Consider the following 12,963-nt stretch of genomic DNA (forward strand, 5'->3'; position numbering starts at 1 on the left):
AAAATGCATTCAGAGTAATAAAATTGGCACACAGACAAGAATATGAAATGCCTTGAGAGATGTGTAAAGGATTTTACTAATGGCATAAATTGAGATACAATATACAAAAAAGAGAGGCATATTTACAAACCCCTTGTGCAATGTTTGAGATGGGTACAAGCAGAAAATGGATGCAGAGAAATAAAATTGCCACACAGACAAGAATATGAAATGCCTATGAGAGATGTGTAAAGGATTTTACTAATGGCATAAATTGAGATAAAATATACTAAAAAGAGAGGCATATTTACAAGCCTCTTGCGCAATGTTTAACATTAATGCTGGTATAGAGATATTGTAATGGTTTCATTGGCATATACATAACATAAGACACAATCCAAATTAAAACAATACCCTATTAGCTAAGAGATGCAAACTGTCAGAAAATACAGTTAACATTATGGATAAAGGTGAAAATATAATTCCTTAATTCACACAGACACTCACTGTGATCCTTGTCAAAAATCTTTAAGCCACACATTTTATCAAAAAACATTTTGCATGGAAAATCATTTTACACACAGAGCATAAGCCATTTAAATGAGCACTACACTACAATGCAGAAACCTGACTCATTTTCAAAATACAACAGTAATGAAGCCCAATATGCTTGGTATGCTTCCCAATACTGCAAACAACACTCTCTCTATATTACTCACCTTTAAAATTGCTTTTGAAAATGTAGAACAGTGTGAAACACACACCAGATTTTCTTAAGCAGAATCCCTGAACTGCAGCTCAGACACTGGAAACAGAAGTGGCACACTTACCCACTCATTCTTCTCACTTATTTCTGCTCATAACCAATGAAATGTCTTCCCACACTATTTCAAAACTAAACTAACATTTCAATTGTTTCTACATTTCCACACTTTCAAACTCACATAATATTCACCTATCTCCCTACTGCTCATTCAACCTGTTACCATGGTAACTCCCACCTAATTAAGAACAGAGTTTAAAAGTTGATCATACTATGTTGCAAATGAATCCAACAAGGTTGTTAGAGCCTTCAATATAACAGCTAATCATGTGCAATGTTCCCTTCAATGACCTTTTCTGAACCATTAGAATTGCTTCTTTTAAAAAACAAAACTATGCACCCTAATATGCTCTTTTGCATTTTCAGAAAGCACCAATCATTTCTTAAGCTTCAAGTGCAGTGAATATCCTCCTCTTTGTTTTCTAAACTCCTAGTTTTCCAACTGCCATTTTATTTACAACCCTCATCTGAGTACAACCAGATCTGCCTTGAACATGCTTTCAGTATGGTTTGTAGGACACAGCTTTGTATTGTGGTCTGAAAGGTATGCAACAAACAGAGGAATTTTAAACCTTGATTTACCAAATGTGGATATTTTATGGATTGGCCAGGGAGGATTGAGATGTCACCAATTGATACCATTGGTGAAATCCTTCATGCATCTCCCACACCCTAACCTCATAGTTATGCACTGTGGTGGAAATTACTTATGCACTTTGACTGGGGTTGGTCTGGAAATGCTATTGAAGGACATCTTTTGACGATTGATGTCACTTTTTCCTCAAACTGCCTTTGTCTATTCCAATATATGCCAAAGACAAAAATGGAATTGGTCGAATGAATTTTGTCCGCAGATTGAGAAAGCAAGGAAACATGTAAATAAATCTGTTTCTGCATACATGAGAGACTATGAAATGGGTTGTATATACCACAACAACTTGTGTTACAACATACAAGGCATATATAGGACAAATGGTGTACATTTCACTGATAAAGGGAACAGAGTCTATCTCTGTAACATCAGACTCTGCATTGGTACTTACTTGTAGGTACCAAAAACAACACAATGAACACAACGGCTCTTTTTAGAGCCAACTAACATGTAAACACTCAATTATTATTTTTAACTTTATTTTTTTAATTAATTTTTACTGAGGTCTGCGCACCGAGCACTCACGGAGCACTCCCCGTGCAAGGACATATCGTGTTTTGTGTTATTTTAAAAAAAATAACATTATTTTTAACCTTAGGATTCCTTGAAGGACCCCCTAAGAAGGCCTAAGGGGTCAGGGACACTCTACCCTACCCCCTTTCCACGTTTTTAAGTTATATTATTCACTCTCTTCTGAAACCACAAAATGGCAGCAATTGGGTTCGCGCACCGTGCATTTACCGAGCACTCACGGTGCGCGGACCTACTGGAATTTTTTTTTTTAAACAAAACTAAATGGCAATGGACATCGTCTCCTCTGTAGATACCTTGGAAGTTGTAATGCAAGTTATTGTGGTATATTGAATCCATACTGTAGTCTTTCAGAAAAGCAGAAACAGATTTGCTCACATGATTCCTTCCTTTCTCAATGTGTGGTCAGAATTGGCCTATGAGTTCCTACTCTGGTGAAACACACTTGCTATTCTATATACTTACTTATGTTGTGAACTAGTGAATCAGAGACAGTCAGTGAAAGAAAGGATGCAGGACATGAAGAACACAAAATTATATCACTTTGCTACTACCTCATGAATTACATTTAAATAAGTTTAAAAATCAAAACAAATGTTTAATTAGTAAATTAAAATTTATTTATCAGAATTTTCAAAATCTAAAAGAATTTGTAGCATTTCTTCATCAGGAATTTCATCCATCAAAGTGTCTGAAAATGATTCTTCAATCGCAACAATGTCTACACACTCCATTAATTCCATGTCTAGTGTTTCATCCAGAAAATCTGCCATGGTATCTCCTTCATGTTCTTCATGATTTGTTTCTTCTATAGCATCAATATCCACCACAGAATAAGATGCCTCAATAAATGTTGCTGATATTTCAAAGAAGACGTTGGTAGGCTCCTCCTTTTCAGTCATCCTTTTATGTTTGTGTACTATTAAAAGAAAGAGAAACAGCGCTTAGGTAGAGTGAGGTAGGGCATAGAAAAACTATTAAATTCTATTAGAAGAGTCACTACTGTGTAAATCTCACACCAAAATTTCCTCACAAAACTACCTCAGACACTATAGTCACAAAATGGCCGTGTTTCCCTGTATAGTATCAAGCAAGAATTAGAAATATAAAGCACTGCATCTGATGTTGCCCTACTCAATCCATAAGTATAACAGAAAAACAATAAATAACTAACAGAAAACATTTTTCCTATTAACTTAAAGTGAACAACAGAGTTCTCCTTACAAATTAACAACTCACCTTCTAGAAAACTGTTGAACAGTAAATTCTGTCTCAATCTCACACCTCAGAAGTATACCACAAACAATAAAATCTCAAAATGGCTGTGCAACTTAAAGTGAACAACAGAGTTCTCCCTACAAATTAACAACTCACCTTCTAGAAAACTGTTGAACAGTAAATTCTGTTTCAATCTCACACCTCAGAAGTATACCTCAAAAACTAAAATCTCAAAATGGCTGTGTTTCCCTCTCATTTCTCATACATATTCAGATACCCAGCCAATCAAATTTTATCACACACAAAATCAAAACCAAAGTAACATTTTAATTGGTTCAAATTATCAACACTTTCAAAATCACATAATCTTCAACCTACCCCCAATGCTCTCTACCAATTACCAAACTAACTCTCCACAAAACCCCTACCAAACCCAAAGGTGAAAGAGTCATCACTCAATGTTGCACTCAACCAACATCTAAACACTGAAACTTGTCATTTTAATGTATTTCTTTTTTCTCTTTTTCAGTCGAAGTCTGCGCACGGTGCGCGGACCACGCGATTTAAAAAAAAAAATTGTTATTTTTTTCCACCTTCGGGGTCCTTTACAGACCCCATGACAAAACCTAGGGGGCTCAGGAATCTCTAACCTTCCTTCTTGTCAACTATTACACTTCTGTTTACAACCACTATCATCTGCCACAAAAACAAGATGGCGGACAACACTTCCTGATTTCGACTGACTGGAATGTTGACAGACGTCCAACAGCCAACCAGAATTCCGCGCGCGCACGCTAAGGTCCGCGCACGTGCAAGGACAGTGCAAGGACGGAGCAAGCCTGTGCGCGCAGTGTCCCGCCCATAGATATATAATTTGAAAAAAGTCGATTTTCTCAACAAATACTGAAGGGATTTTCACCAAATATACAAAAGGCACTTCTGCATACCAGGATCTACCATTTTGCCAAGTTTTCAGTAATTCCATTCAGCCGTTCGGGCTGTAGCTGTGTCTAAAGGTCCAATGCAAAATTGCATTGGACTCAATTTCACATTCAATTTTCTCAAAAACTACTGGAGGGATTTACACCAAACATACAAAAGGCACTGCTGCATACCAGTCCCTACCATTTTGCCAAATCTGATGTAATTCCGTTCAGCCGTTCGAGCTGTAGCCTTGTCAGAATGTCCGTATGGAAATGAACATAGGGAAAACATGTTTTGGGACCCCTCTTTTTTCTCGGCCCTCACTTGACGAATCCCCCCGAAACTTTCAGGGAGGGAGCATAGCGCAGCAAGGCAATTTTAAGGAAAATTACAGGCAGATCCCTCAATCGGCGCCAAAGTTATTCCCAATAGAATGTTCGGAATTTCCTATAGTAACTAGGTCCTAACTATATATACCTACTGGCGACCGCCAGTAGGATATATATATATATATATATATATATATATATATATATATATATATATATATATATATATATATATATATATATATGAATCCACAATCCTGAAGTGCCGAGAACAACAAGCGGACACAAAGCAGGTACAGACCACAAGGCAAGGAATTAAGGATAAATGGTGTGCTTTAATCCATCAATGGGGACGACAGCATGACGCGTTTCGTCCGGGAAACCCAGACTTGATCACATATATATCTCCATCAAGTGCAGGTAAGCCCCCAAGGATTCAGCCACCAGAAGTTTACTTCGTTCCAACTATTTTAATTTTGAAAACTTGCAAGCAGGCATTTAAAAAGGAAAGCGGCACAATTTCATAACTTGCCATACGCGTTTCAGGAATTCAAAATGTTCCCTTCATCAGTGGCAACACGGCAACAATGAGCAAAGTTCCTTGTGCACTTCTCACATCTTCACATCTGCTCCGATGGGCGTGGCCTCTCACAGAGCCTTCTGGTGCTTGTAGTGCGCAATAGTGATCCCATGTGTGGGTATGTTCTGTCACTTTGTGTAGATTAAAGTTCCAATAAATGCCCCAGTGGGTTAGTGCTCAGTCCGGTGAAAATTACTGCCTCGCTTTGTAGAATTCAAAACGGGAACATGAGCTGACACCGATCCTGCCTCAGCGCCAGTTGCTTCTCTCCGTTCTCTGCAGCACTCAGTGGCGTCGCATGGATATGTATGTGTGTGTGTATATATTCATACATACACTCACATATGAATGTAACACCATTATTAAAATATATATTTATATTGACTACTATAAAAATGTATTATTTATATATATATATATTTTTTTTTACTTGAAACAGAAAAAATATTAACAATTCAGTGCCAAAACATTAAATAGATTACCAAACGAATAAAATAATAAAAAATTAAAGTGCAAAAACTCATTTACAAAATAGAAATTGTATTTTAAAACAAATAAAACAATTAACAAATACTATAAAATTTAAATTATAAAGAAATATTAATAGAAAATATATATTAAACCAATATTAGGCAATATATTGCCTTCCAACAGCTCAACAGTCGTGAAAGCATTGGACTTCAGAGGGGTTAAGTTGACTATTCCCTCTCCAGTCTGTGGAAAAGTAGGGAAAGCGTTTGACTTTGGAGGGGTTACATTTACTTTTCACATTCCAGTCTGTGCACCAGTATGGTAAGCATTGGACTTCAGAGGAGTTAAATTTACTATTCCCACTCCAGTCTGTACAGCAGTTAGGAAAGCGTTGGACTACGAAGAGGTAAGAATTACTATTCCTACTCTAGTCAGTGCCACACTTATACTCCTTGACCTCTCAGCAGTGTTCGACACCATATCCCAATAACCACTTATCAAGAGGCTTCATCACATCGGAAGCCAAGAAGATGCTCTCAAATGGTTTGCCTCCTTCCTCAAAGGAATAACCCAGAAAATCCACCTACCTCTGTTCACCTTGGAACCCTATCATGTGCTGCATCCCTCAAGTCTCATCCCTCATCCCCATTCTGTTCCCCACTTACATGATCCCCTTGGCAACATCATGAGAACCCATGGACTAAGCATCATATTCTATGCAGACAGCACCCAGCTCATCTTCTTACTATCGGAAGATCCCTCCACCATAAGGGCCAACTTCTCTAATGCATGATAAGTGTCGCCGACTGGATGGAAAGCGCCGGCTAAAACTCTACAGACAAAATTGAAGTTTTTTTTAGTTAAATAATTTTTATTAATTAAGAGAAATCACAGGAGTACAGGAAACTGTCACATTCAAGTAGCGAAATAAGTATACAATTTGCACCCAATACAAAAGTGACAATAAGAAATCGATAGCAGACGATTACATGAATTAATACAAAATGGTAAGAATTAAACTGCTAATAGCATGAAAAATGAACAAGTTATAGATTTAGATATAAAATATCTGTGTAATAACTAGAATATAAGAAACTACAATAAAACATTTGTATTATAAAAGGGAAAAAGAGATAAAGAACAGAGGGAGAGAAGAGAAGAGAAGAAAAAGAGAAAGGAATAGAATAATGAGCTTATGGAACAGGCAAGTTGGAAGATAAATAAGTAGTGAAAGGTAACCATAATAAGTCAGATTTGATTTGTTAGTGAGTAGAGACATAAGAAACTGAAGCAATTCTGTGTTCGTCACAAATTAGATTCCACCAATGTAAGAAGGACAAATTGGAATTGTCTTTCCAGCAAATTAAAATAACCTTAAAAGCAACAGCAATAAATAAGTAAAATAGGATAGATTTGGAGTGGACTTGGTCAAAATCTGGAGACCCAGGGGCATATTATCAAGCCTGTGCGCTAAAATTATCGCCGCTTTATCGGCCGAAAACGGCCGATAAAGCGGCGATAATGGGCTTGATAATATGCTCTATGGAATTCCAATCGAAGCACATGTTATATGTGAAGACATCTAACATGTGCTTCGATTGGAATTCCATAGAGCATATTATCAAGCCCATTATCGCCGCTTTATCGGCCGTTTCGGCCGATAAAGCGGCGATAATTTTAGCGCACAGGCTTGATAATATGCCCCAAAGTACCTACAAATATATTATGGATATTAAAGGGAAGATTATATGAGAAAATCAATAAACATTTCGACCAAATATTTTTCCAAAAAGCATGTACCTTAGGACAATAGTAGAGTAAATGAATTAATGAACCTTCAGCATTGAGACATGACCAGCAAGAAGGTGAAATTGAATGGTTGAATTTGTGAAGGAGAGAAGGAGTGATAATAACTCTATTAAAGAGAAAATAGAGAGATTGTGTTATGTTAGCAGCCTAGGAGGTTTTAAATAATTTCTGCCAAAATTTGTCCCATTGGGAAATAGAAAATATTATGGAAAAATCTTGTTCCCACTGAAGTTCAATATTAGACTTATTTCGAGGATATGGTACAGTAGATAAAGTTTTATAGATGAATGAGGCACTAGGTATAATGTTAGGAGAAACAGTATATAAGGGAGTGTCAGGTGAAATGGAGAGTGGGAAAGGTTGAGAAGTGAACTTCTGTAGACAGTGCCGGAGAGTAGTAACTAGTACATTATATTGTGGAATACAAGAGTCTGGCAGATTAAAGTTCACTTGTAATTGATGAAAGGGTAGAATCAGATCATTTGCAAACATTTGGAAAACATAAAAAATGCTCTTTTCTTTCCAGTGTTTGTAATAAAATGATCTGTGACGAAATTTAATGTGTCTATTAAACCAAAGTGAGGAAGCAAGGAAAGATTGTTAATCGTCAAAAGGTTTAAAGAAAAGTGTGTGAAGAAGGTCGTGAGAATATTTCAAAATGGGATAATGAGAAATAAAAGAGCATTTGGTCATAAATATCACATCCTTAAAAGAAAAATCATTTAACAAAGAATTTTCAACAGAGACCCAAGGATGTTGAAATACATTTTGATAATCTTTAGACAAAGTATAAAATTGGTGAATCAAAAATGCATTATGATACAATCTAAAAACAGGGAAACTAACCCCCCCCCCCTTCGAATTTGGGACAAGATAATTTGGGTAATGCAATTCGAGCACGTTTATTGTTCTAAAGAAATTTAGTACAAATTGAATTAATTTGGGAAAAATAATAGTTAGGAATTTTGAAAGGTAACATTGACAGAACAAATAATACTTGAGGAACAATCATCATTTTAATTGTATCAAGTCTGACCACCAAGATAAAAATAATGGAGACCAAGAGGACAGCAAATTGGTAAGTTTAAGTTTCAAGGCAGAAAATTGTGAGATAAGGTATCACGAGTATTAGGGGAGAACCAAATACCTAAATTTTGAAGTTTTTGGGGGGCACCATGAAAAATTAGTTGAAGCAAACATATGTTGATAACATGAAGCATTTAATGGTAAAATTTCTGTTTTCAAAAAATTTAGTTAGTAACCGGATACTTGAGAGAATGAGGAAATTTCTTGCAAAAAATGGGGAAGATAGGATATGGGATCAGACATGTAGACAAGAATGTCATCGGCATATGCAGATAATTTATTGTGATGGGATTTTAGTTTAAAACCCGAAATCTGAGCATTGTTTCTGAGTCGTAGGAGGAAGGGTTCCAAACATAACAAAAAAAGGGGAAAGGGGACAATCTTGGCGTGTACCTCTTTGCAAACAAAAATAAAGGGAGAAGAGACCATTAACAAAAACACAAGCTTTCGGGTCAGTGTATAATAATTTAATATAGGAAATAAACTTAGGCCCAAAACCGAACCATTGTAAAGTATGAATCATGAAGTTCCAATTAATCCGATCAAAAGCTTTTTCAGCATCTAAAGATAGAGCTGCCAAGGGAGATGGGTATTTCTTGCTGAAAGTGAGAATATTAGAGAACATTCTGGCATTATCCAAGGCTAAACGGCCTTTGACAAAACCAGTCTGATCTGGGTGAATAAGAGAGGGAATAACATTCTCAAATTTGGTGGCTAAAATCTTAGCAAACATTTTACAATCATAGTTGATTAATGATATAGGGCGAAAATTCTTACAAAAGGAGAGATCTTTGTTTGGTTTAGGAAGAACAATTATATGGACTTCTAAAAAAGAGCCGGAAGCCTTGGAATTGGAAAGAAAGGATTTAACAAGTTCCAGTAATTTAGGAGCTAAACGTGGGAAAAAGCTGAAAAAAAATTCAACTGAAAAACCGTCAGGGCCAGGGGCTTTGGATTTTTTCAAGGACCTTAGGGCATCAGAAATTTCTTGGAGAGAGATATCTTCCTCAAGAGAGGCAAACGTATCAGGAGGGGAAGTAGGTTTGGGATTATTATGGAAAAAAGAATTAAAATCTCCCTCAGTTGGGCAAGTAGTGTCTGTATATAAGTTATTATAATAAGATCGAAAAATATCAATAACATCAGAATCAGAAGAGAGGAGTTGATTATTTGTTTCAGAACGGATAGGGCCAATACTCTTGCATTCTGATTTTATTTTTAAGTAGTTTGCCAGCTTTCTCCCAGCTTTGTTTTGACCTTCATGATATTTAGATTTAATCTGAAGGAGAACGTTGCAAGCATCAACAGTGGCAATTTTGTTGAGATTGGATTTGGCTTTAATTAAATCTTGTAAAGAGGAAGAGGATTTAGAGGTGAAGTAATTATGTTCCAAAGTTTTAATGAGGCTTAGTGTTTCTGTATATTCGTTACTCAACAATTTTTTCCTCTTAGATGAATAAGCAATAGTAAAAGCTCTAAATGATGCTTTAAAAGCATCCCAGTTATTGTGTATTGAGGTATCGAGTGATTTATTAAAGTAAAAAATCTCCTTAATAAAAGTGTTTGCTTCTGAAATAAAAGTAGGGTCTACTAAAAGGTGATTGTTAAATCGGCAACGACCATGTTTAAGGGGTGCTAGTGATGTATCGATATAGGTGGAGACGGCAGCATGGTCAGAGATAAAAATAGAGCCAATTCCAGATGATTGGAGACAAGGTAACAAAGATTTAGAAATTAAAATATAATCAATACGGGACCTTGTGTGGTGAACAGGAGAAAAAAAAGGTAAATTCAGAGGCATCAGGATTACATGTTTCCCAGGAATCAAATAAATAAAGAGGAAATGGCTGATTGGAATGATTTATGGGTCTTATCAGGTTTAAAGTTTAAATTAGATAATCTGTCAGAGAAAGGGTCTAACCAATTATTAAAATCGCCACCAATCATCACATTAGGGTTGGATATAGACAACAATTTCAGTTTGATAGTATTCCAAAAGTCTGAGTCTGGTTTCACAGGACCATAAACATTGAAGAAAATAATTTATATTTTGTTAATGGTAGCATCAACTAACACCCATCGACCATTTGAATCACATTCTGACGACACAATTTGAGCATGAATAGATTCGTGAAACAGTATAGCAATACCACAATGACGATCAATAGCTGGTTAAAAAACAAATTGATTAACCCAGTTGCGTTTTAGTTTTAAAGATTCAACATCATTACAGTGGTTTCCAGGAAAAAAGCAACGTGAGCGTTAAGTTTAGCTAAATGAGACAATACCTTTTGACGTTTAACAGAATGATCTAGACCACGAACATTCCACGGAAATGACATTAACCATGGATTTGGGTTAGGGAGATTGGATGGACAGGAACCAGATACTGCATACTCAACATAAAGTAAACTGTGGGAGCAATGAAAAAGACAAGAAAGACGCCCATTATTACGGGATGAATAAAGAACATTACAAAGGACAAAACATGAAATGAACAACAGAATTGTTAAGAAAAGAAGATAATAATAAGGAAGAGAAAAAAAGAAAAAGGATAGGAAGATGAAAGAAGAAAAGCAGTAGACAGATCAAGGAGGAAAATCCAGATCTGATAAAAGAGAGAAACACAAGTCGAGAGAAGCATGGTGACAACGAAGAACACGGACACCCATAGGAAAAAAAAAATCCAAAGAAGAACCTAAAGAAGAAAAAAGATGATCAACAGCTAAGAACTAATATGCAAGCCAAACAACAGTTAACATAGTAGCAATCCTGAAAAAGGAAAAGAAGTTAATTAGAAGTCTCCATACTGCGAGAGGGATTGGTATTGAGAAAGAGTTTAAGTTTATCAGGATCATCAAAAGCTCCTGATCGACCATCATGTGTTATTTTACAGAGGCACGGTTGGAGAATTTCAAATTGGATGTTCAGTGTGTCATTTGAGGGCGGAGAGCTAGAAATTCTTCGCGACAGGCATTTGTTGCATTAGAAACATCTTGTGAAATAAAAATGTTATGACCCGACCAGATAAGACGACATTTAAGCCTCACTGCCCTCAGGACACGCATCCATTCAGTGAACTCCAGGAAAAGCATTATGATCCCATGAGGTCTAGTTGACGCAGGATTTGGATGGCCCAGACGGTGTGCTCTTTGAAAATTTAGAAGAGATGGTGATGGTTGCAGTTCTAACAGTTCAGGCAGAAATTTTGGTAGAAAAGCCACCAAATTAGAACCTTAAATATTTTACGGTAAACCGTAAAGGCGTAGATTATTTCTGCGATTACGATTTTCAAGGTCCTCAGCGTGGAGTTTTAACTTGTGAATTTCAAACTCAAGCAATGGAATCTTATAAGAGACATCTAAGATTCCATTGCTTGATGCGGAAATTCACTGACCCGTTGTTCAAGTTCAAGCACCTTCCCTTCCATGACGATCCTTCTCTCTTCAATCTGTTTTAATTTTTCATTAGTCGTTGACATAAATGGCTGAAGACCACGGACTTCATCTAGTATAGAGTCCAAGACTGGATTCTGCAAGGAGAGGATAGGTGAAGGTGGGTCATTTTTATGCCTTTTAGGTTTTGTACCAGTGGAAGATGACCAAACTGAGGGAAGTTCGTTGGCCATAGTTGAAAAACTGAAATAAACAGTAATAATGTGAGACTGATACTGAAAACAGACAAAATGATTGCTGAAAGCACTTCTTATGAGAAAAAAGAGTAAATATCCAAAGGTACCACAGACAGAAAGTCATTTGACCTGGAAAATGTCATGTCACCTAGAAAAGCCACAAAAAACTGGTTGGAAAGTCAATTAATGATGAAAAAATTAAGAGCCAGCACTTAAAATACAGAAATGAAATGTGCACTGCCCTGCAAACTCACATTGTCTCCTGAGTGAAGAAAGGAGCCTTCATAGGAGGCACATTAGGCAGAAAAACGTGCACAAAAATGGTAAAATACAAACAGTATTTGGTGTGCAGGCATAAAATCAAAGAAAGGGATCCAAATGCTGACGAATTCAATGAATAAATTGCATTAGAAGACACATTAGGACATAGAATGCAGGAAAGCGGCAGAAATGAACCAGCATGAGCGCCGCAGTAGCAAATGGCGGCCGCTTGCAATGCACTGAGGTGAAATCTACGCAATGCCAAAGTCAGCGCAGAATTAAAGAAATAGCCATCGGAGCACTTCCGTAGACTCACCCCGTCTTCACATTGATGAAAACACCGCAGAGTGACAACACGCTGTCAAAATAGGCTCTGCTTCCTCACTCCATGCATGCTCTGGAAATCTTCAAATGGCTACCAGTCAAAATCAGATGAAACATCCCTCAAACCCTAGGGGCATATGTATGAAAATCCTTTTTTGCGATTCTCAAATAGTGATTTTTTTCAGCATCACTATTTGAGAATAGCAAAACAAGATGTATTTAAAACTGTGCAATTTTTTTTGCGATTTCTTAGTATTCCTTAATTGCGAATAGCAAATTGCGAAAATGCAATAAAAGGATGGATGTCGTTACAACGCATACTTGTACAACGCATACCTTTACAAC

The sequence above is a fragment of the Lissotriton vulgaris genome, chromosome 4_1 (assembly GCF_964263255.1).
Source record: "Lissotriton vulgaris chromosome 4_1, aLisVul1.2, whole genome shotgun sequence".
Taxonomy (NCBI): Eukaryota; Metazoa; Chordata; class Amphibia; order Caudata; family Salamandridae; genus Lissotriton; species Lissotriton vulgaris.